The 25,092-nt window shown below is 37.1% G+C and overlaps 1 protein-coding gene across 3 annotated transcripts in view; it reads left to right on the forward strand.

The window, feature by feature from the left end:
- Positions 1 to 25,092, forward strand: part of CNTN4 (contactin 4) — a 1,029,443-nt gene that overhangs the window by 245,721 nt on the left and 758,630 nt on the right. For all 3 annotated transcript variants that reach the window (XM_033210483.1, XM_033210481.1, XM_033210482.1), the window contains exon 2: positions 15,101 to 15,156. The gene's annotated coding sequence lies outside the window, so the exon portion shown is untranslated. The remainder of the gene's footprint in view (positions 1 to 15,100; positions 15,157 to 25,092) is intronic.

Here is a 25,092-nt window from a genome sequence, read left to right on the forward strand (position 1 = left end):
CCAGAGGCTGCATGACATTTGATATCACATAAGAGCAAATGCAGAAGCAAATAGGAGAATCAGTTTGTCTACAATTGAGCCAGACATTAAATAAAGATTTACAAAAATTTAGAACATGTCATCCTCCTTATTATTTTTTGTTTTATATAATATTTTCCCATTGAACATGTTATTTATGTTAATATGTAATAGACTTGTTGTTATTTTATGAATTGAAAAGCGTTTTAGAAGTTTCCATTTTAATTTTGAATGTAGTAAATATCAAAAAACCTAATCCATTTATTAAAAGCTCTTTAGCATTCTCCCTAATTTTAAGACTGCATTTTGTTTATATAATCTTACTTGAATACCTGAGTCATCATCAAGTTCTTGCCATGATGACTTTTAGAACTCCAACATTTCCAGCCCGGTGAAAGCCACAGAATCTTTTCAGCTCAAGCCCTCCAGTGGATGTTCGCAATTTAAAACTTCCCATTCTTTCCTGTATTTAGATGTCTCTTTGCTGTACAACAAGCAACTTACCAGTGGTCAGTACACATACTGGATTATAGGCAAGATAGCCATTTAAGGGTAGAGAAAAATGTAAGAATTTTTATTTATATGTTTTATGTCATTTGAAACAATTGTGATTTATATTTCATTATGTATATAACATCAGTAATATAGTACATGTGTGTACTTTAGAAATACAAATACCTAATTAGAGGTATATGCTTTCTTTTCTAATAGAAAATATGCTATCAACAAAAGTGATGCTTATCCTACAGTATTTGAGCCTGTTTTGGGAAAATTATAACTTGATACAGATTGAAAGAATAAATATTTCTTTTAGGGGATGTGATGGTTAATTTTATGTTTCAATTTGACTGGACCACAGAGTGCCCAAATATTTGATCACATTTTATTTTGGGTATTTCTGTGAGGATGTTTCTGTATGAAATTAACATTTGAATTAGTAGAAGGAATAAAGCAGGTTGCTTTCCCAAATGTGGGTGGGCCTTATGCAATCAGTTGAAGGCCTGAATAGAACAAAATAGTGCCCTTCCCCTAGTAAGAGAGAATTTCCCTGTCCCTACTACCTTTGAAATGGGACATTGGCTTTTTTCCTGCATTCAGATTGAGACTGAAACATTGGGTCATCCTGCCAGCCTTCAGACTGGAAATACAACATCTCAAGTCTACTGGGCCTCAGGCCTTTGAACTTGAACTGGAAACACACCATCAGCTCTCCTGGGCCTCTAACTTGCTGACTCACCCTGCAGATTTTGGGACTTGTCAGCCTCCATAATTGTGTGAGCCAATTCCTTATAATAAATTTACACACACACACATACACATACACACACACACACACACACACACAATCTTATTGGTTCTGTTTCTCTGGAGAACTCTGCTACAGGAGAATACACAAACTATAAAGGAAATATACTTTAGCATAAATTGAGTAATGATTTCTTTAACTTCTTCAGTCTGAGAGCTCATTCCTTCTGGTTACTGGATGCTTTACAAGTACAGAATGTGGAAATACGTTTCACATGAAGCAAGAATAGGAGTGGCTGCAACTGTTTCTGAATTTGTACTGTCTGTGAGGCCCTGGGCAATAAAGGTATTATTGCCTCCATTTTACAAATGCAGAAATCAAAGCTAAGAAAGAATACTTTGCCCAGGGTCCTACAGAAGTAAATAAGGTAGCTAGAATTTGAGCCAGCCTTTTTCTAACTCTGAAGCCTATCCTCTTACTAGTTGACTATCCATAAAACAATTTTCTACCTATAAAGCTTTCTTGGACTTGACTATCCATAAAACAACTTCCCACCTACAAAGATGTAGGTAGGAAAGATAATTTTCAAAGTATTTTAAACAGAGATATAGACCAATGGAACAGAACAGAGTCCTCAGAAATAATACCACACATCTACAGCCATCTGATCTTTGACAAACCTGAGAGAAACAAGAAATGGGGAAAGGATTCCCTATTCAATAAATGGTGCTGGGAAAATTGGCTAGCCATAAGTAGAAAGCTGAAACTGGATCCTTTCCTTACTCCTTATACGAAGATTAATTCAAGATGGATTAGAGACTTAAATGTAGACCTAATACCATAAAAACCCTAGAAGAAAATCTAGGTAGTACCATTCAGGACATAGGCATGGGCAAGGACTTCATGTCTAAAACACCAAAAGCAACGGCAGCAAAAGCCAAAATTGACAAATGGGATCTAATTAAACTAAAGAGCTTTTGCACAGCAAAAGAAACTACCATCAGAGTGAACAGGCAACCTACAGAATGGGAGAACATTTTTGCAACCTACTCATCTGACAAAGGGCTAATATCCAGAATCTACAAAGAACTCAAACAAATATACAAGAAAAAAACAACCCCATCGAAAAGTGGGGAAAGGATATGAACAGACATTTCTCAAAAGAAGACATTCATATACAGCCAACAGACACATGAAAAAATGCTCATCATCATTCGCCATCAGAGAAATGCAAATCAAAACCACAATGAGATACCATCTCACACCAGTTAGAATGGCAATCATTAAGAAGTCAGGAAACAACAGGTGTTGGAGAGGATGTGGAGAAATAGGAACACTTTTACACTGTTGGTGGGATTGTAAACTAGTTCAACCATTATGGAAAACAGTATGGCGATTCCTCAAGGATCTAGAACTAGATGTACCATATGACCCAGCCATCCCACTACTGGGTATATACCCAAAGGATTATAAATTATTCTACTACAAAGACACATGCACACGTATGTATATTGCGGCACTATTCACAATAGCAAAGACTTGGAATCAACCCAAATGTCCATCTGTGACAGACTGGATTAAGAAAATGTGGCAAAATATACACCATGGAATACTATGCAGCCATCAAAAAGGATGAGTTTGCGTCCTTTGTAGGGACATGGATGCAGCTGGAAACCATCATTCTTAGCAAACTATCACAAGAAGAGAAAACCAAACACCGCATGTTCTCACTCATAGGTGGGAACTGAACAATGAGATCACTTGGACTCGGAAGGGGAACATCACACACTGGGGCCTATCATGGGGGGGGGAGGAGGGAGGGATTGCATTGGGGAGGTATACATGATATAAATGATGAATTGATGGGTGCTGACGAGTTGATGGGTGCAGCACACCAACATGGCATAAGTATACATATGTAACAAACCTGCACGTTATGCACATGTACCCTAGAACTTAAAGTATAATAAAAATAAAAAATAAAAAAAAAATGTAGCATTGCCTACCCTGGAGTTCAGTTAAGCCACAATTGATTTATGGTAATTTGGGGAAATTTCATCAAGTTGGTATAGAATTATAGACTCCAGGGAATAAATGTGTGTGTGTGTGTGTGTGTGTGTGCCAAGCCTATTTCCAAAAAGGATAAAGGTATTTCCCACTGAGTAGAAAATGCTTGCATTCTTCACATACTTGTGCATGGATTTCCAAATTGGTGGCTTTCTGCTTCAAAATTAGGCAGGAAATCAATCCTGGAAGTTATTGTGTGTGTAGCTCAATTCAGTAATGTGGTAAAATATTATTTCTTTTGTTCTCTTTGTGCTATTTAGTTTCCACCTCATTCCTCATGGTAATAGAAAAATAGTCTATGATATTGTAAACACATACTGATCTTTAAGATTCATTTCATATTTGTTTTAGCGTTCAGAAGGCACTTGGCTTTGCATCAGTAGATCTCTGCCTCTTTAGGAAAGAAAACCAGGTCATGCCTTATATTTTACATATGTTTTACATGTATTCCCTTCAAAAATATGTCATGGTATACTTAGTCCTTCTCTTTAAAGAAAACCATAATGTAGATCTCCCTAAGGAACAAAATAGTGATACATATATATAGAAAAGGACATACATTCTTTAGTGCAGTGGTGGGAACTAGTGATCTTCCTCCAGATGCCGGAATAAATAGATGTTCCTAGCAAAAAGCAGGGACTATATTTGAAACCTCCCCTATTCTGGAGTTGTAGATCTGATTACTCATGTAGAATCTCCCATTTCATATATAGGTGACAGTGTTCAGGAATCATTACCCCACAATATGGCACCTTAGCATTTGAGGAAACAGCCAAAGCAGACTGTACAAACTAGAAAGAATTCCCCTTCCCCCTTCGCCACTGAAGTAGGTCATAAGACCCTCATCCGGAGGGGTCCTGACTTATACCCAGAGGAAAGCAATATCACACATGGTTGCCAAGAAGAATTTGAACAAACAGAATTTGCTAAGTTCTTCATGGTTTATTACTGTTAGATTATACCCTTCTGTCTTCCAATCATACTCTGCACGGCTGTCCATTAAAAACACAGTTTTCCCTAGGTCTTTCATTATTCATTTCTAAATGATCTATCATCATGTAAAACTTACATTAAATTAATTGTATGCATTTCTCTTATTCATCTATCTTTTGTTGTAGGGGCTTTGGCCATGAACATTGATATGAGTTAGAAATATTTTCTCCCTTACACTGATACAGTTGGCCCTCCATATCCTTGGGTTCCACATCTGTGGATTCAACCAACTGCGGATCAATAATGTTTGGAAAAAAATACAATAAAAAATAATAAAAATTTTAAAATACAGTATAAAATCTATTTACATAGCATTTACATTGTATTAGGTGTTATAAGTAATCTAGAGATGATTTAAAGTATATTGGAGGGTGTGCAGGAATGACATGTAAATACTACATCATTTTATATAAGGGACCCCAGCATCTGCAGGGGGTTCTGGAACCAATCCCATGTGGATACCAAGGGACGACTGTATTCTCCAAATCCTGGACATGGGCATACCATATTTCTTAACATAGCTGCATACCATCTCTAATATTGTCTACATACCATTTTCTATAAATCTACTGAGTTTTAAACTAATTTTTGACATGAAGAAAATTTATATCAATATAAATAGAAGTAAAATTTTTCACAAATGGAAAATAATGAAGTAAAAATTTTCACAAATGGAAAATTAACATAAAAATAAATTTGCAAATATTTACATAAGCATAACATAAATACACATCAATTTAAACTAAAATGTTTACAAAATAAAAATAATACTGTCTACCACCAGAAGTGCAATGCCCATATTTTTAAAACTATGATTTCTCGTATATCTCTATATTTCATGGTTGAAATTGTAGTTCAGAGCTCTCACCATGGTTTCTACTACATACAAATCACTTATGTCAGTGGACAAGTTTTCTGCCAAGAAGTGCCAGATTGTCAGCCTCTGGGGCCTCCAGACCATGTTTCCTTCACTCCCAAAACGCCATTATGTCACCCACTGCATAGTTATCCAGTGCATATAGGAGAAGCACTCAACGAAGAAAGGCAGGTCATGCTTTCAATTTTACATTTTGTTTTAGACATGTTCCTTTTCAAAACTATATCCCTGTGCAATTAGCCCTTCTGTCTTTAAAGCAAAGGAGTTAAGCACTCAAATGGCAATCACCAGGAATGAGGCCCACTACAGTCTAGGAGCACCAGGGCAGTGCAGAACAAAAAACTCAAGTTAAGAAACCAGTGATATCTGGGGAAAGTTACTTTGACTCACAGAACTTTAGTTATCACATCTATAAAATGAGATAATACACTCTGCCTAATTGAGGCATTTCTTTTTATTAAAAACAGGTTTTGCTTTGTACCAGGAAAAATTGTAAGCACTTAGTAAGCATTAATTTGTGTAGTCCTCCTAACAGCCCTTATGAGGCTGTAAAGGAATAAACAAACGTTTCTCTCTACTTACACTCAACATGCCACACTTCTTTCACCAGATGTGTGGGTGTTTTTCAGACACATCAATTTTCAGGTGCATAATTATGATTCCATTTAATTCTATGCTATCTACCTGGAGTTAGAGTCAGATCCCACATGTTACAAACTCGGTCCCACATGAATGCCCCCTATTTCAGAGGCCAGTCCTAAATTGGGCTCCCCAGAACTTCTGGCCAGTTGACTATAAATTAGAGGTTCCCATGACCCCCTCCTTGGGTTCAGTCATTTGTTAGAGTGGCTCACAGAACTCAGGAAAGTGTTTTACTTATGTTTACTGGTTTATAATGAAGAATACAGCTGAATAGCCAGATGGAAGAAATGCATAGGGAAAGATATGTGCAAAGGAGCACAGAGCTTCCATCCCCAAGCACCTCCAGGTGTTCGGCAACATGTAAGCTCTCCAAATGCAGTCATTTTTGGTTTTTACGGAGACTTTGTTACATAGGCATGATTGATTAAATCATTGGCCAGTGGTGGTTGAGTCAACCTTCAGCCCCTCTTCCCTCCTGAGGCTATTTAGGAGTCTTGGGCCACCAGTCATTACCCTTCTAATAGATTTATCACTTTGGAGATTCCAGGGATTTTAGGAGCTCTGTGTCATGAAATGAAGAAGAAACAAATTAATATCAAATACATATTTCTTATTCTAAAGCACAACATCACAGAGGAAAAGAGAGTCAGTATCTTCATTTTATAAGGGAGGCATTTTATAAGACAGAGAATCTAAGTAATTTGTAGGTCACTCAGATAGAAAGTGAAGAGCTGGGTTTTGAAAACCCAGATTCTGGACTCAATCATTACTCTATGCTGTATTTCTTCTTAGAGTATATGATATTATCCCTGTGAAAACAGTTAGACTCTGGCATTCTATAGCTGTTTTCTGTGACAGGTACTGTATCTTGTTTTTCTTTGCTTCACAGAAATGTAGGTACTATTTTCCCCTAAGTTGTTAATCCTCAGATAAGGGACAAGCACCTATAGGAAATATCAAATTATAAATGTCCAATACATTTTTATATCACATCACATAATGTGATACATTAAACAGTTGTGGAATGTCAAAAAGTGGCATAATAGATGACTTGGGAATGTAGAGTGACAGGTTGTCAGTACAATTGTGCCAATTTTTTGTGACAATGGTAAACTCTGGAAAATTTCATTTCTGGTTTTGCAGATTGCCAGCACATTGACATTTCCCGTATGGTTTCCCAATGGGAAGGATAGAATTGTATTTAGCCAAATCTGATAATTTTCCTTAATGGAAATTGAAGGGGCTAAAATGCCTACCTACACTTGGATATGGGCTTCAGTTTTTTGAAGATAATTATTTTCCTTCTTTGTTCCTGGGATATAGAGGCAGATCCGCTAGTTTTTCAGGATACTGAATTGTAGAAGTAGGCACTTACTGAATCAAGCCATTCAAATACAAGTTGAGTAAATGCTCAGAGTAAGTGTCTATACTTAGGACAGGGTCCTGTACATTGTGGGGGTGTTTAGCAGTTTTGCCGTCATCTGCCCATGAGATGACAGTAGCAAACCCCATCTTCCCTATGATTATGACAGCCAAAAATGTCTTCAGACTTTGCCAATAAATTGCCTTTAGATATAATCACTGATTTAGAGCAATAGAATTTTTGGCTCTGTAGGGTAAATGAAATGCATCTGATAGCAGTAACTTAAGCATACCCTGAGAATGACCCCGTATGACAGATGCACCTGAATGTGTGTTCCCAGCTAAGGAACCCGGGAATGACCAACAGAGAGATTCATTCCTTGTCTATGAGGAACATCTGAGCCTTCAGCTTGTCTATTGGAACTCAGGCCATACAGGGGCTCAAGATCCCGAGTTTTGGGTTGAATGAAGGTTGCCAGGTGGAGGTTGTTTTGGGAAGGTTGCTAAGTGAAAATGCTATATAAACTGCATGCCCTTTGCAAATGGTTGCAGTTTTCCTGCCCAGTCCTCTGCCACTGTACTGTGGAGTTATCTCGTTTAGCCCACTGCCACTGGGCTGTTTGTAAGGCGGTTCTCCTGTCCAGCCCAACACCACTGGACTTGCTCCGCAGTATGTAAGGCTCCGGTAAAATCCCATGTCTTGTTTGCTGTCCCTGGGTCTCTTTTTCAGTCTCTTGAACCTACCTTGTGCCATCCCCTTTGGAGTCGATAGGGGTTCAGCATCACAGGCTCTTTGTTGTAAATATTTGAGATCGATGATATCTTTGCACATATTTGAAAACTTTAGATTTGAGGATAGTAACTTATGGGCCACAATACCAACTGCAGCTCCGGTAATATTACAGTATGATGGTTTTTAATGTGTTCCCTGGACTAACATTATCTTTTACAAGTAAAATCAAATCACATCACTGGCAGAGTGTTTGAGATATATTCTTTTCTCATTTTAAGGTTTATGTAAGTAATCTCTCCAAATAATTCTTAATAGCTGACAGATAAAGAGTCTTTTATATTTACAGGATGCTTTCAACTCAGTCTTTAATTTCCCCAGTAACTCTGAGAAGAGTTTTTATTCACCCATTTGTTGATTAGAAACAGAGACTTAAGAAGAGTAACTTCTGTCTATTCTGAGTTAGGGAGTTCAGAAAATACCACTGTTCTGAGTAATATTAGGTGAGAAGAGTTTTCTTGCTGATTAAAATCCTCAAGTAAAGCTCTTATATATAAAACTTTTTCCTATCCTTGAGAGCAGTGTCAGAGGCTCATGCCTGCTTCCTTCTCCTCATCTCCAAATTCTAAACCATGTACTGCAGTTTCCTATGTTGATGTCACTGGGTGTTCACCCTGGGATGTCCTGTATACTGGAGTATCTGTCTCTATCCTCTCCAATGAGCTTCCCTGATTATGTTACATCAAGACAACTTATGAAGCTCAGAATCTCAAGTTTCTGGCCTTACAACTGATAAGCAGCATAAGCCATTCCCACTGCTGTTCTCAGTCCCCTCCCTGTCTTAAATAGATTCATAGATCCCTAGACTCTTAAGTGTCTTCCAGACCTGTTTATCTTGTAGTCAAGACCCAGAAATTAGACTTCCAGAAAAAAAAGCTCTTCAAGGCAGATTCTTCAAGGTGATGGTGCCTAGGTCACCTTGATAGGAAACCTCCGACACTGTGTAATGCTGTCATCTCAAGGAGAGCCACTGTTCATTAGCTTAAATTGTCAGCTTTATGGTTCAGTGAAATAAATATACATTTTCCCTACGGTGATGACTTTTTTCTCACTTTGTGAGAGCTGTAGGGACCCTTGTTATCAAGAGATAATCATATTCTAGTGGTGCTACTTATTGTGCCCAATGAAAGTCCCAAGGATGTGATTATCTCTTAATAACTCTAAAGCCTGTTATGCATCATCTTGTATTTTGTTTATTTTGAGTGTGTGGTGAGGAGCCCATGAGTGATCTCTGTGGTTGATAGTATTCATTGTGAAATGATAAAAGAATCAAATGACCATTTGTTTGCTTGTAGCTAGACAGCACTATTAGAAATGCATCCCAATTCCGATTGAAAAATGCATTTAAATATAATCTCTTGCTTAGTATTAGTTTAATAACCCTGATGTTAATACTAAATTATATCAAGCAAAGCTAATGGAAATTCTGAAAATAAACATGGATAATTTAATATCTACATGACCTTTACCTCCCACAGAAAATTCAGGTTGGGTTTTAACTACCGGTGAAGGAAGTAGACACCTATGAGAAATACCTGCTGATTCTGTAATGGAAAATGCCATCAGTAAGTTAAGCAAAATATGAGAGATATAAGGAAAAGCCTATTAAATACAATGACCTTTTAGAATATGGACAGTTGTTAAATGCTAACTCTTACCTCTCATGTTATGCTATCCTTTGATGTTCAAATAATGTTAATAATAACAGGTATCATTAGTTGAATACCTGCTATAGACTGGATTTGTTTTGTATCATTTTATGTATTATTATTATTATTATTATTATTGAGATGGAGTCTCACTCGGTCACCCAGGGTGGAGTGCAGTGGCAAGATCTTGGTTCACTGCAACCTCTGCCTCCCAGGTTCAAGCAATTCTCCTGCCTCAGCCTCCTATGTAGCTGGGATTACAGGTGTGTGCCACCACATCTAGCTAATTTTTTGTATTTTTAGTAGGGACAGGGTTTCATCATGTTGGCCAGACTGGTCTTGAACTTCTGACCTCTAGTGATCTGCCCCCTTCGGCCTCCCAAACTGCTAGGATTACAGTTGTGAGCCACGGCAGGTGGCCCATTTTATCTTTAGAAGAACCTTTCAAGGTAGATAATTTTGGCCGTGTTTTACAGATGATAAAAACAGACTATAAGAGGTTACATAACTTGGTTGAGTTCATGCAGCAAATAAGTGGTAAAGCTTAGACTCAAATATGCCTTTAGAACCTATATTTTATCCACTGATTATTTAAAGGCATCATGTACAGAGTGACTAAGTGCAATTATAGGAGACTTGTAATCAATGCTGATCATATGCACGTTTATTGTTAGGCAAATCCAGGTGTGACTCTAATGGACAAAGTACAGAGATCACTCTTTCGTCCCTCCTAATCTTTTTTTTTTTTTTTTTTGAGGCGGAGTCTCGCTCTGTCACCCGGACTGGAGTGCAGTGGCCGGATCTCAGCTCACTGCAAGCTCCGCCTCCCGGATTTACGCCATTCTCCTGCCTCAGCCTCCCGAGGAGCTGGGACTACAGGCGCCCGCCACCTCGCCCGGCTAGTTTTTGTATTTTTTTTAGTAGAGACAGGGTTTCACCGTGTTAGTCAGGATGGTCTCGATCTCCTGACCTCGTGATCCGCCCGTCTCGGCCTCCCAAAGTGCTGGGATTACAGGCTAGAGCCACCGCGCCCGGCCCGTCCCTCCTAATCTTACATGCTATGTCTGTGAGAACTGAAAGCTTTAGAGATGCCACATCTGGGTTTGAACATGTTCATTAGAATTATTTTCATGCTCTTACCTGTCACTTGGGAAGGGTTGTTTTTGTTCTTAATAAATAACCGACACACCTTTTGGTTTTGAGTTCTTTAGAAAGGGTCTAGGTGAGGGCTGTTGGTTCCCTAGGGTAAAATCATCATTTTTGACCTAGGCCTTGCCAGCTGCTGCATCTATTTGCTATTAGCTGAGAAACTCTGCGGTCATTCATGGATTTCTGGTTCCTTTGTTGTAAAATTGTGAGTACATTTATGTTGACAACAGCTGATTTGTTCAAAGATTGGACCCAATCTTTCTGGGCAGAGGGAGATTCATCTATTTATTCACTTGGTTGTGTATTAATTTCCTGCCTATTTTCACATGTGATTTTATTTAGTTTATAATAAAAACTTTAACTTAGGATAGGTACAAGTTACAGATTGAACATGGAAAGTTTAGTGAATTTTTCATGATTTAAAAAAAAATTATAATGATACTTAACATTGACTGTTTGCATAGTATGAACTGGGCACTGTTCTCATGGATTACATCAGTCTTGCCTCAAAACAACAGCTAAAGGTAGGAATACAATTATTAGGCTCATTTTATTCAAAAGGAAGCTGAGTTTAAGGAAGGTGGGTAAAATGAAAGGTCTTTCCTTGTGTTTGCCTCTAGGGAGAGACTATTAGCCAATCAAGTGCAATAGATTCGATGTCTCTCCCCCTGTAAAGCAGCACAAAAGTGGCCAAGAAAAAAATCCTGTGGGTTTTTTTTTTTTTTTTTAACCTTCTTTCAAGGTGTGAAATTGGATATCTATCTGCTTGAATCATCTCTGTTCATGCTGGCTAATCTGAGTTGGGAAGTTTTAACTATGTCTACTTTTTCCCTTAACAAGAATATGGCAACTCAACATTTTTCCAGTGAGGTGTGAATAAATAATTCCTGCTTATATAATCAGCAACCTCTCAGCATCAACTGAGGCATCATTAGATACTTCCTTTTAAGATCAGTTATGAAAACCCACTGTGAAAGTGGAACTTATTTTGGCATAACCCTTAGTTTATATTAACTAAGACTGTAAGTTGGATCCATTCACCCATTAAGCATACATTAAGCACCTGTTTTAGACCAGGCTGTACTAGCCTCTATGCCTTCAAATGGAAGAATAAGACAACACAGGTACATACTTTCCAACAGTAAAAGTTATGTGTGTTTTGGGGTGAACGGAACAGCGATAAACATTTTATGATGAGTGTTATGCTAAAAACATGTGCTGAATGTAACTGGAGCACAAGATCCATTATGGTCCTGAAAGGTTATGGTTTTATTAAAAGGATTATTCCCAAAATAATATTCTCTTACTGTTTGACATACATTTTGATGACGTTTGTTGTTTGTTTGGGTGAGAGAGGTGGCAAAGTAGAGTAGTAATTTTATTTTGACAGGAAATCCCAGGAGGTCAGGAACCTTGGTCTGTTTCTTTTCTCCTAGTAAATACTTTTTGAATAAAAAATTAATGTCAATGTAAAAGCTATTGGTCTATGATAGTAAAGGAACAGTTGATTATGATTCCTATTCATAAGCCAGGAATTTTTATATATGAAAGTTTCCTTACAAATGTGTAAGTTGTTAGCATAGCAGGGTGGTTTGTGACTTATTTCTATTAATTGCTCACTTATTTGTTTCGCTCATTTATATAGGCACAAAGCAAGGACTTTGTATTACAGAAAACTTAGCTTCAGTGGGCTTATGATTTCTTAACTAGTAACCATTTAGTTGTTATATACAGAAACTTAAACTAGCTCACATCATAAGGATTGTTGAAACCATATGCCAGGAGAAATGATAGCCATCTAAGCACAAAAAAATTATAGGTAAAACCTAACCTCATGGGGACTTGACTTAGGATGTCAGGAAATGTGGCTGCCCTCAACTTTTACCCTATTTTCAATTCTTCATTTCTCAGGTGGATCAGGAGTAAGGATGTATGTAATCTTAACTCTGGTTTTCTCTAAAGTCTTATTTTTTCTGGTTCTCTCAAGACTGGCTTCTTTAACAATAATTCCAACTTTACATGCCTCAAACTCTCAAGTGTTGCAATTCAAAATCTCTGAGAGAGAATCTTGTTGACTTAATATGGGTCAAGTGTTAATTGATGGATCAATAGCAGCCTATTAGGTTGAATCACATAGACCATAGGGCTGTTCTTTTCAGGAGCAACAGGTGGGATGCATTCCTTACGAAGGTGATATCATTTCAGAGGCCTTCTTGGGGTCAGTCCCATATATTCCTCCTCACTCTTCTTACGTTTCCATCCTGCTTTCTAGTCTCTTTGACATTGCTCTTTGCTCTGTCGTAGCTAACTGACCTGATAAATGCATTCATGATATGTTAACTCACCCAACAGATAAGTTCTTTTGGCCAGGATTCCCTCTGGATGCAATTACAAAAATCAAAGGAGTGAATTTAATAATGTTTTCTATAATGGACAAGTATTTGGGAGCATATGGTTTCTTCTGGTGATGATACTGCTTTTTGTGTGTACAGTCGCCATTCATGAGACTATCCATAATGTATGAGAATCTCTTGCCAATGTTACTACTACTAGTGGATACTGTATCTAGTGGCTAAACTGAATAGCTAGTCTGCACTATGTAACTTAATTATTAATTTGAGGATTGAAATAATTCTTTGAGGATGAATACTGTTATTGTCCCCACTTTAAAAGTAGAACTGAGGATTATATCAATTAAAGAATTGCTCAAGATCACATGATTAGTAAAAAATTGAACCAATATCCCATCCCAAGAAATTTATCCCAGAGCTTATGCTCTCAAACAAGAGGAACATAATTATTTTAATGAATAAAATTATAACTTAAGTTTTCATTTCAAGTATTATTTCACTGGACAGGGTAAATGCAATCTCCACCTTTCTGTGAGGAGGAAAAAATGTATATGACAAATTTTTAATAATATTGGAAAAAATGAAAAAAATTGACAAATGTCTGTAGGATTATTACAATTTTAATTGTTATCGATAGGTAAGCTGGAGTTGCAAATGATGCCAATAGCTGTAAATAGAGCTTTAGTTTTACATCAGTTGCTGTCCTTAATGTAAGAAAGATATGCGTTTAGATACATACTAAACTTTTGTAGCCGGTTCATATATACACAGCTGGTAACTGACCATATTAAAACCAAACAGATGGTGATGTATTTGTGATTCAGAATTAATGTGAATATATAATTTTTCATAATCCATAGGAAACATTTTCTTACACACGTCATAATTTATGGAATTTTATTTGTTTTAGGGGTATATGAGAAAGGTCAGGGATAATTTTATATTTCTGAATATATTAACAATATGAAGAATACCTGTTTAGTCCTGCTAGGTGTTACTGATATTATCCTGAGAGTAAAGATAGTCAGGTATTTAATATAGAGGTGAATTATTTTGCAATTCAGCCAGAGAAGGCATACACTTAAGAAAAGATGATGTATTTATGGCTAATCAAGAAAATATAGCATTTTTATCCTGATCAATTATGGTATATTTAAGAATAAGCCAGAGTAGAATTGTACGGTTAAAGATATTTCTGATTAGCTAATCTATATTATATATATCTACACAAAATTGGATTTTCAGTTATTAAAACTACAAGACAGTTATTTTACAAAGAAGTGATCTACAGCAGAAACTCGGTTAGGGGATACACATATGAATAAACATGAAAGTATAAATATGTACTTTTATTCTAGGTAAAATTAAGTGTGTGTGTATATATATATTTTTTTTTAGGGAAAATAAATTTAGTTCTTCAGGAAAAATTCTGAGACAAAAATTATTTCACAATTAAAGATTAAGTTGGTAGCTTTAAGAGAGTGTACAATTTATGTGAAGAGTGTTTGTTTTTGTTAGGTACCCTCATTTTATGTATTCATATACCTAACAAAAATTATAAGACATCTCCATTTATTGCTCAATTTTTATTATTTAAAATCCTTTTAATGTACCCTCTTGAGAAATTGTCTCTTTTATGGAGTCTGAATGCCATAAAATATTGCAGGCTCCTAGAGCCATCATACTAACAAGGGAAAGATAGAGTGGTGATGGTTTTGTCAAAAGTCACTCAGCTCATAGGAGGCAAGGCAGAGAATGGATCCTGGATCCTAATCTACACAATTCTGTTAAACTGGAAATCCATACCAAATGTATTTAATTTTTACTTCCTCCTAATCCAATATAATTTAATTTTAGAAGGGGAAGATTACAGGTAAGCATCTCCTACACATAAGCCGATCTATACTTGAAAAAAAAAAACATATTTATTTGTGTATTTTTCTCTTTTTATTCTAGAAATCATTGACATAGAGTAACTCCACAGCATGTGTTTCCAAGAGTTTCCCTAAAAGGTAAGCTTCCCACAAGGGAAGATTTTCCTTATGTGTAGTTCACCTTGATTAGCATCCTTAGTTTCTATGGAAACATTGAAAACCTTCCCTTACAGAGTGACAGCATGAGATTGTTTTTGATGTTTTTATGAATGTTGAAATTAATGAAAGTAGTGAAGTTACATAAATTAAGGCCTGAAACTAAGAAATAGAGACTATTTCCATTTCTCTCTGGAGAAGATACTTGAGGTAGGTTTTCTGTACTTTAGATTAATTTGATAATTCAAAAATGTTTGAATTTGTAATCATAGAAAGTGTATTGGGAATAAAGTAAAGGTTGTTGCACTTTTGTCAAATGGTTTTATAGGAGAGGATGTTTTAGCAAACCAACACAAATATTAAGTTAATGCAGTCCTATAAATACTCAGGTCTTGAAGCTTTTGAAGGGATAAAACATGAGTAATGTAACTCACTATCTACAATGTATGCAATATTTTTCTATGGATCCAAAACAGTAAAATGGATATGTTTTACTTTCCTGACGCTGATCTAATAAAGTAATTGGTGGCTTAAAACAATGGAAATTTATTCTCTCACAGTTGTGGAATCTGTAAGTTTGAAATGAAACTGTTGGCAGGAACATGCTCCTTGAAGGCTCTTCAGGAGGAATCTTTCTTTGCTTCCTCTAGCTTCTGGTGGTTGCTGGCAATTTTTGGTGTTCCTTGGCTTTTTGATGCATCACTCAAATCTCTGCCTCTATCTTCAATTCATGTGATTGTCTCCCCTACGTGTGTCCAAATATTCTTCTTCTTAGGAAGATACCAGTTGTTGAATTAGGGACCATGCTAATCCAGTATGATCACATCTTAACTTGATTTTTATCTGTAAAGACCCTTTTTAAAAAGTCGCATTCACAGATTTTGGAGATTAAGGTTTCAACAGATCTTTTAGGGGCATCTAATTCACTCATAACAGTATCCCTTAGAAGAGGGTCTAGTGACATTAAAGTTAATTATTGTTAACAAGGTGTTTATGGGGAAAAAAAATCATAACATGGGGTGGAGAAAGGTGTCATTCCATTGGTATACATAAAATGCTGTTTATTTTAATGATATAATAATTATCTTTTGATGGCCAACTTTTCTCCCAAGCAACATAAAAATTAAATATTCAGTACAGGGTTTGATAACATTGGGTAAAATATTAGTGTATAATTCTGATTCTCAGATTTTTAACACCCTCAATTTAAAAAAATAGTAAGCCTGGACAACAGTGAGACCCTGTCTCTGTGAAAAATAGAAAAATGTGTTCGGATGTGGTGGTGCATGCCTGTAGTCCCACTGCTGGGGAGGCTGAAGTGAGGGGGTCGCTTGGTCCTGGGAGGTCAAGACTGCAACGAGTTGTTATTGCACCACTGTACTGTAACCTGGGTGACAGAGCAAGACCTTGTCATAAATAAAAAAATATATATATATACACACAGATATATATACATATTTATGACATATATTTATATATGTATTTATATATGTATATATAAAAATACATGTCATAAATATATATAATATATGTATTATACACGCACACATATATATATAAAGAGAGTGTGTCAGAAATTTATTTCACTTGATTCCTCAGATCTTTTTCATAAGCTAAGGTTGCGTAAGGTATTTTTTAAACAATTTGCTATTGTTCTGTAAATAACCATCCCAAAACTCAGTGGCTAAAAATAATAACTGTTTATTATTTCCTGTGAGTCTGTGGGATCAGCTGCTTGAGTCTTCTTATCTGGAACAGACTCTGCAGTATTGACTGGGTATGTTCCTAGGTCTGAGCGCAGCTCTCAGGTCAGTGCAAGCTGTTCCACGAGGTCCCTCTCCTCCAGCAGAAACCAGCTTTCTCAAGGCAGCAACATTATTCCAAGACATTCTGAGTGTCCTCAAGCTTGTTTAGATGTGCTATATTTTCCCTTGCTTTTACTTATTCTGTTCTTTCTCCTTGGAATATTTTGTTTTTTTTTTCCATCTTTGATCAACTCTTTTTATTGCACTTGAAAATGTATTTCCTTTATGGAGACTTCTCTGGTTTCTTTTTATCCTATTCATTCATATATCTTTGTGTAGCTGAAGATATTGAACTCAAATGCCTGTTAGGGTGAAGTTTCCGTCTTGTGCCAACATCATTGTAAACATTATGATAATCACATTGTCCTGCAATTGCTAGCTTAATTATCTTACCTTGCCACTTTGGACTTCTGAAGCCAGGGATTGCATCTTCTTGTTCTTCATGCTATTCCAAGAACCTAGCAGTGCATGCACAGAGGATGTCTTCCATAACTATCCATGGAAAGAAGGAAGATTTAATGACATCTTCCCTATTCTAAATCCTCTCTTAAAATATAAGTTGGGCTGGACGCGGTGGCTCAAGCCTGTAATCCCAGCACTTTGGGAGGCCGAGACGGGCGGATCATGAGGTCAGGAGATCGAGACCATCCTGGCTAACACGGTGAAACCCCATCTCTACTAAAAATACAAAAAAAAAAAAAAACTAGCCGGGCGAGGTGGTGGGCGCCTGTAGTCCCAGCTACTAGGGAGGCTGAGGCAGAAGAATGGCGTAAACCCAGGAGGCAGAGCTTGCAGTGAGCTCCAGTCCGGCGACAGAGCGAGACTCCGCCTCAAAAAAAAAAAAAAAAAAAAAAAAAAAAAAAATATATATATATATATATATATATATATATATATAAGTTGTTGAACGTTTCCAGAGTTTGGACTGAAAGGCAGGAGGTAGGTTCCCTCTCATTTTGATGATGCCCCTTGGGCTCTACTCAAAGAGGGCCCAGGCTCCCTCTGGTGCCGCCCTGGCTTTTCTTCCTCTACCACAGATTGTAAAAATTGTAGTCTGTGGGACAGAATATCCCCAAAACAGTTAATTTGGTTTACATATTAGCTCTTTTTAATGTAGTAATTTCAAAAATAAAAATGAAGTTTAACTTGTTGCCAGCACTTAAAAATTCAGAGATTTCACATAAAATGATTTTTAAATTCTCTTAAAAGAAATCATAATAACTTTCTATCCTGGACAGTGCATTTCCAGAGGACAAAGAGGGCTTAGCTGAACAGTAGCAGCCTTCCAATACCCTCTCCAGTTTGTCACACCATGCCATTTGTTATCTATCTAGCCCCAGTAGGCGCTTGAGTTCAGTATCCTTAGCTACCCAAAGATAAAGGGATTGATACAATGTGGAGGCTTAGCTTTGCTTCTAAATGTCTGAACAAGGAAGTGTCAGTGGCTGAATGGCCATTTAGTTCTTCTTATTATATATCCATCAACTAAGTAGAAATAATTTTGGCTTTGTTTTCAAAGCTCTGTGCTTGAATCCCTGCATCTAATATTTGAACAGATAACCTAACCTCTCTGACCCTCTTTTTTTACCCATCCGTAAAAAGGAGACTGTGATATTCTTCTTAGGCTCGGGTCATGTTAGGTTACTTTATTAATGCCAGAAAATATAGTCTAACCTGCACACATAGGGAAAATAGAAGAAGATAGTTACATTCTTCTTTTTCTGAATTGGTACAAATAATTTTCATCTTTTGTTAAGGTACATTATCAATTAAAATACACTAGGAAAATGAAGTACTGATGTATGCAACAACTGGGATAAACATTGAAAATATTATAAATAAAAGAAGCATGACACCAAAGGTCATATATTATGTGATTCCATGTTGATATGATTTCACTGTGTCCCCACCCAAATCTCATCATGTAGTTCCCATAATCCCCACCTGTCATGGGAGGGACCCGGTGGGAGGTAAATGAATCAAGGGGGCAGTGACCCTCATGCTGTTCTTGTAATAGTGACTGAGTTCTCATGAGATCTCATAGTTTTAGAAGGGTCTTTCCCCCCACTTCACTCTCATTTTTCTTCCTGCTGCCATTTGAAGAAGGATGTGTTGGCTTCCCCTTCCACCATGATTTTAAGTTTCCCGAGGCCTCTCCAGTCATGCTGAAGTGTGAGTCAATTAAACCTCTTTCCTTTATAAATCAGTCTCAGGTATGTCTATTTTAGCAGCATGAGAGTGGACTAATATACATGTATAGGAAATACCTAGAATAGGCAAAACTATGGAGACACAAAGTAGATTAATAGTTTCCAGAAACTAAGGAGATATGCAAGTGGGGAGTGACTGACTACTAATGGTCACAGGATTTATTTTGGGAGGTGATGAAAATGTTTTGGAATTAGGGAGTAGTGATGGCTGCAAAACCTTGTGAATACACTAAAAACCACTGAATTGTGCAGTGAATGGTGAATTTTATACATCTCAATAAAGTAATAGATAAGAAAATATGTTTTAGGAAGACAAAATTTCATCTTCAGCTGAGGCAGGAGAACAGGGTCTGGAGGCAGGGTAAAGCTAAGGGCAATTAGCACTGACTTCCTAGAACCGAATCCAAAGGAAGACCTGACCTCCCCCAACCAGGTAACAAAAGGATTAGAGGCTATTCCCTTTGCACTGCATTGCCCATGAAAAATGGAAAGTACTTCTGATTGATCCCCTCCTCCTGCAACCAGCCACACTGGTCAAGGGCCAAGTCTTTATGTGTAATAACTTTGTAACTTCACTTCAGCCTCTAATTGGCCCCCTCCTGCAACCAATCAGACATTTGCATAAGGTGTAACTTTGTAACTTCGCTTCAGTCTCTGATTGGTCACTCTCTGCAACCAGTCAGACTGGTCGTGGGTCACTCCTTCATTTACATAGTGTGTAACCAAGTAACCAATGGGAAACCTCTAGAGGGTAAACCCCAGAAAATTCTGTAACCAGTGCTCTTCAGCTACTTGCTCAAGATTGCTCCCACTATGTGGAGTACACTTTAATTTCAATAAATCTGTGCTTTCATTGCTTCATTCTTTTGTTGCTTTGTTTGTGTGTTTTGTCCAATTCTTTGTTCAAAATGCCAAGAACCTAGACAATTCATAGTCAAGACTCTCCACTGGTAACATAGCTATGGTGACATTCTCAGTCTTTTTTGCATTGCTATAAAGGAATACTTGAGGCTGGGCTATTTATAAGGAAAGAGGTTTATTTGGTTCATGGTTCTTCCGGCTGTACAAGAAGAATGGCACCAGCAACTGCTGGTAAAAGGAAACTTCCAATTATGACAGAGGGAAAAGGGGCAGCAGGCATGCCACAAGGTCAGAGAGGGAGCAAGAGAGAGAAGAGAGAGGCCAGTCTCTTTTAAACAAATAGCTCTTGCACGAACTAATACAGCAGGAATTTACTCATTACCCATGGAAAGGCACTAAGTCATTCATGAACAGCCTTCCTCCATGGCCCAAACACCTCCCACTAGGCCCCACCTCCAATCTAGGTGTCAGATTTCAAGATGACATTTGGGATTGACAAACATCCAAACTGTATCAGCGATATAACAAAATAAGCATATTGTCATTCAAATCTTTGCACACTGCCCTCCTGAGAGTCCTGTCTGACCTGACTGCCAAGGTCAAAGGCCAGGTCAAATTTTTTTTTTTTTTGGATTCAGTCGAGCTCTTTTGCCCAGGCTGGATTGCAGGTGCGTGATCTCAGCTCACAGCAACCTCTGCCTCCTGGGTTCAAGCGATTCTCCTGCCCCAGCCTCCTGAATAGCTGGGATTACAGGTGCCTGCCACCACGCCCAGCTAATTTTTGTATTTTTAGTAGAGATGGGGTTTCACTATGTTGACCAGGCTGCTCTCAAACTCCTGAACTCATGATCCGCCCACCTCAGCATCCCAAAGTGCTGGGATTACAAGCATGAGCCAAGGTGCCTGGCCCAGGTCAAATTTTTAAATGTCAGGATTCATAGTTTCATACTGAGATTCTGAATGATGGGGTCAGACAGGAATGAGTTTGTAGTCTAAATATTTCACTGACTACCTCTCTCTTATTTCTCAAAATGTGAAATAAGGGTACTGATTAGCCCTTTTGTTAGCTTAGGAAAAATAAATGTCATGAACCTGTTGTGGTGCCAGTTAGGAAATAGACCCTCCATAATTGATACTTTTATAATTAGTATTATTTGGTTGTAAATATAAGGCTATCACATTAGATTTTTGGCAGCTCAACTGTTCCAGGGTTGGCTTTTCTCCTTCTGGCATCTTAGCCAGAAAGAAAAGAATGGCTAGAATTTCTGTAGCGCTTAATGAATTTAATCAGCCCCCGAGGGACTTTTGATGTAACAGGGAAATAGGTGACAGAGAAACATGAGTTTTATTCTTTCTGTGTTCTCTTGGTAGTTGACAGAGCCTTCCCTAGCGAAGGTAACATTACCTGTGCTGAGAGAAGAGTATTAACATACTGTAAGTGAGATGTTAGAACTAAGAGAACACATCCCTGTGGCCTTATATTAGAATGTTTCATGCATATGCTCCTGAATACATTTTAAGCTACTGCCAATAAGAAAATAAGCACTTCCTGAAAATGTGATTCAATTGTCCATCATTTTTATTATTTATGATTTTTTTTATCCTTTCAGTCACATTTTAGAGATTCTTTTTAAAAACCCTTTGTTTTTAGACATTGAAATAAAAATTATAATCTGGAAATATAAAGGATAATTGTGTTATTCAGTGTGAATTTTCCCCCTTCTTTTTTACTAAGGGAGCTGAATTTTTTTGCATTTATTTTGAAATATTGTTAACGTTCTTTCCATCACCTTATTTTTGTATCAGGTTTTTTGTTTCTAAATGTTTCTCCACCTTCTACTAAATTAACTGATTTTCTTAATTCCGTTATTTCTTATTATTATTTCAGATTTTTCACTGTTTTCATTTTTAGTGTGCTCTGCCAAATTTTAACCTTAGCAAAGTCAAATTTAATAATGTTCCCAAATAAGACCTAAAATTCTTTAACTCAAATTGTATCACTCAAAGTTCCAAGTTGTTCTTCTATGCATATTATTTTAGTTCAACTTTTTCTTCCTCTTAGTAATTATTATTATATTTAATACAGTCAAGGCTTAACTTACATAGGTTTTCTTATATATTTACTAGTTTATTTATCATCACTGCTTCCAGCATCCCACTTCCTTTGAGTATAAGTTCCTTTTGCTCAAGGTACCCATTAAATTTTTAGTAGCTCCTGTTAATGGTAAGTTCTCTAATTTTTGCCTATCATTAAGTATTATGCGTTTGCTGTTATTTTTGAATAATGTTAAGCTTGGATTGTAATTGTTAGTTGATGGTATTTTCCCCTCAATACCATAGATATATTTTCTATCCTTTATTACTACAGATAATGAAATCTGCTGTTAGTCAAATTGATATTCTTATGTATGTGATCTTTTTTCTCTGTTCACTTTTAAGATATTTCTTACATTTGGAGTTCTGCAGTTTCACAATGATATGTCCAAGTATGCATTTATGTTTAGTTCTTCTCTTATGCTATTCTGTTTTTCAACCTCAGGACACACTTCTTTTTTCCAGTTGTGGAAAATTCTCATTTATTATTTATGTGACTATTGGTATTTCTAAGATTATTTTTGTTGTCTCTTTTCTGCATTCTTAAACATATTTTGGTCTGTTTCTTTCTCCTATCCATAACTCCTAGCTACCCTTTCACTTTTTTCTTTGTCTTCATTTTGCATTATAAGAAAATCCCTCTGGATTCCTTCAGTTTTTAAATATGTTGTTCATCAGTGTCTATTCTGCTACTTAACTTTTGTATCATTAGGATGCCTTGTTCATGCTGCATTAGCAAACAGCCCCAAGTGTCATGGATTAAAACAAGAAAAGTTTATTTCTCTTTCATGCAACATTCTCAATGAAAGTTAACAGGGGACCTCTGTGTTGATGGAGGCACTATCTATCTGGGAATGCGAAGGCAAAATAAAGAGAACCTGTGGAATCATAAACTGGCTCAGAAAACTTCCTCCCAGAATTGACACATATCATTTTTCCTCATATTCCACCAGCAAAAGAAGTCAATAGATGACTCCAAAGACTATAAGGAAATACAACCTTTTCTTTTCTTTTTTTTTTTTTTTTGAGAGAGTATCGCTCTTTCGCCTGGGCTAGAGTGCAGTGGCACAATCTCGGCTCACTGCAACCTCTGCCTCCTAGGTTCAAGTGATTCTCCTGCCTCAGCCTCCCGAGTAACTGGGATTACAGGTGCCCACCATCACATCCAGCTAATTTTTGTGTTTCTGGTGGAGACAGGGTTTCACCGTGTTGGCCAGGCTGGTCTCGAACTGCTGACCTCAGGTTAGCTGCCCACCTAGGCCTCCCAAAGTGCTGGGATTACAAGCGTGAGCCACCATGTCCGGCCAGGAAATACAATCTTAATATGCACCTGGAAACAAAGGAGAACTGTAATATTTATGAAAAGCACTGCATGGCTACTCCAAATGTTCTTTATATATATATATATATTTCAATTTCTGGTTTTAATATTTAGAAACTCTTTTTAGTTTATCTTTTTTTTTTTTAAGTTATGTTTTCTTGCTTTATCATGGATTCAGTCCCTTTTTATTTGTAATTATTTTACATACTCTTAATTTCTCCTCAAAGTGCTGGGATTACAAGTATGAACCACCATGCCCGGCCAGGAAATACAATCTTAATAGGCACCTGGAAACAAAGGAGAACTGTAATATTTATGAAAAGCACTGCATGGCTATTCCAAATGTTCATTTTTTTTTTCAATTTCAATTTCTGGTTTTAATTTTTAGAAGCTCTTTTTGGTTTATCTTTTTTTTTTTAAGTCATGATTTCTTGCTTTATTATGAATTCAGTTCCTTTTTATTTGTAATTATTTTACACACTCTTAGTTTCTCCTCATGTTCATTAATCTTTTATTGTTTTTTGTGCTTACACTCTATGATTCTTTTTACTGTGCCAACTGAAGTTTTTCATGGTAGGTTTTTTTTTCTTTTTTTTTTTTGAGACGGAGTCTCGTTCTGTCGCCCAGGCTGTGGTGCAGTGGCGCGATCTCGGCTCACTGCAAGCTCCACCTCCCGGGTTTATGCCATTCTCCTGCCTCAGCCTCCCAAGTAGCTGGGACTACAGGCGCCCGCTACCTCGCCCGGCTAGTTTTTTGTATTTTTTTAGTAGAGACGGGGTTTCACCGTGTTCGCCAGGATGGTCTCAATCTCCTGACCTCGTGATCCGCCCGTCTCGGCCTTCCAAGTGCTGGGATTACAGGCTTGAGCCACCGCGCCCGGCTAGGTTTTTTTTTCCTCCCACATACAGTTTGTAATTTTATATTTTGAGCTCACCTTATTTAAATATTTCCTTTCTTTGGGAATGCTGTGAACTCTGTTGTGACAGCATTCCCCAAGAGTGGTTCTGCTTGTGCTTTTATTGAGTCTTTAGGATATAAAAGGTAACATATCAGTTTTTGTTAACTTCGTGCATTTTATGAGTACAGTAAATTAGATGATATACTTACGCTTGGCCCAGGCATGAGGTTTTTATTTCTTACAGGGGTCACATTGAGTCCAAAGACAACAGAATTCCTTATTTCTTGTTGAGGACATTTGCTTCATTTTTCTAGCTTCTTTTCAGGGAATTAGGGAATCTGTGTTTTATGTAGGGACTTTAGATTAATCTCCTTGTGCTTGGAAGTTTTGTCTCCTGTCCCTCCTTAGACATCAATACCCTGGCTCACCAGCCCTCATTCCTATAGTGGGAACCACCTTGTCCCTGAACCACCACCACATTAACTAAAACTTATTGCAGAGTCTTCAGTTCCTCTGTTTCTTAATAAGACCTTCAGCATTCCATTTCCTTTCCTTAAATTTGATAGATTTTTAAAAATTGTTTTACTTATATTCATTATTTTTCTGTGCCTTTAGGTGGTCATTGGTCTATATTAGCTGGGTTCATTATGTTTTCAAAACTGGAAGTTTCTAACATCAGCTTCCTAGACTATAAAAAAAAAATTCAAATTACATTATCCACAATGCTTT

This window comes from Trachypithecus francoisi, unplaced genomic scaffold, assembly GCF_009764315.1.
Source record: "Trachypithecus francoisi isolate TF-2019V2 unplaced genomic scaffold, Tfra_2.0 Lachesis_group0, whole genome shotgun sequence".
In the NCBI taxonomy this organism is placed as follows: Eukaryota; Metazoa; Chordata; class Mammalia; order Primates; family Cercopithecidae; genus Trachypithecus; species Trachypithecus francoisi.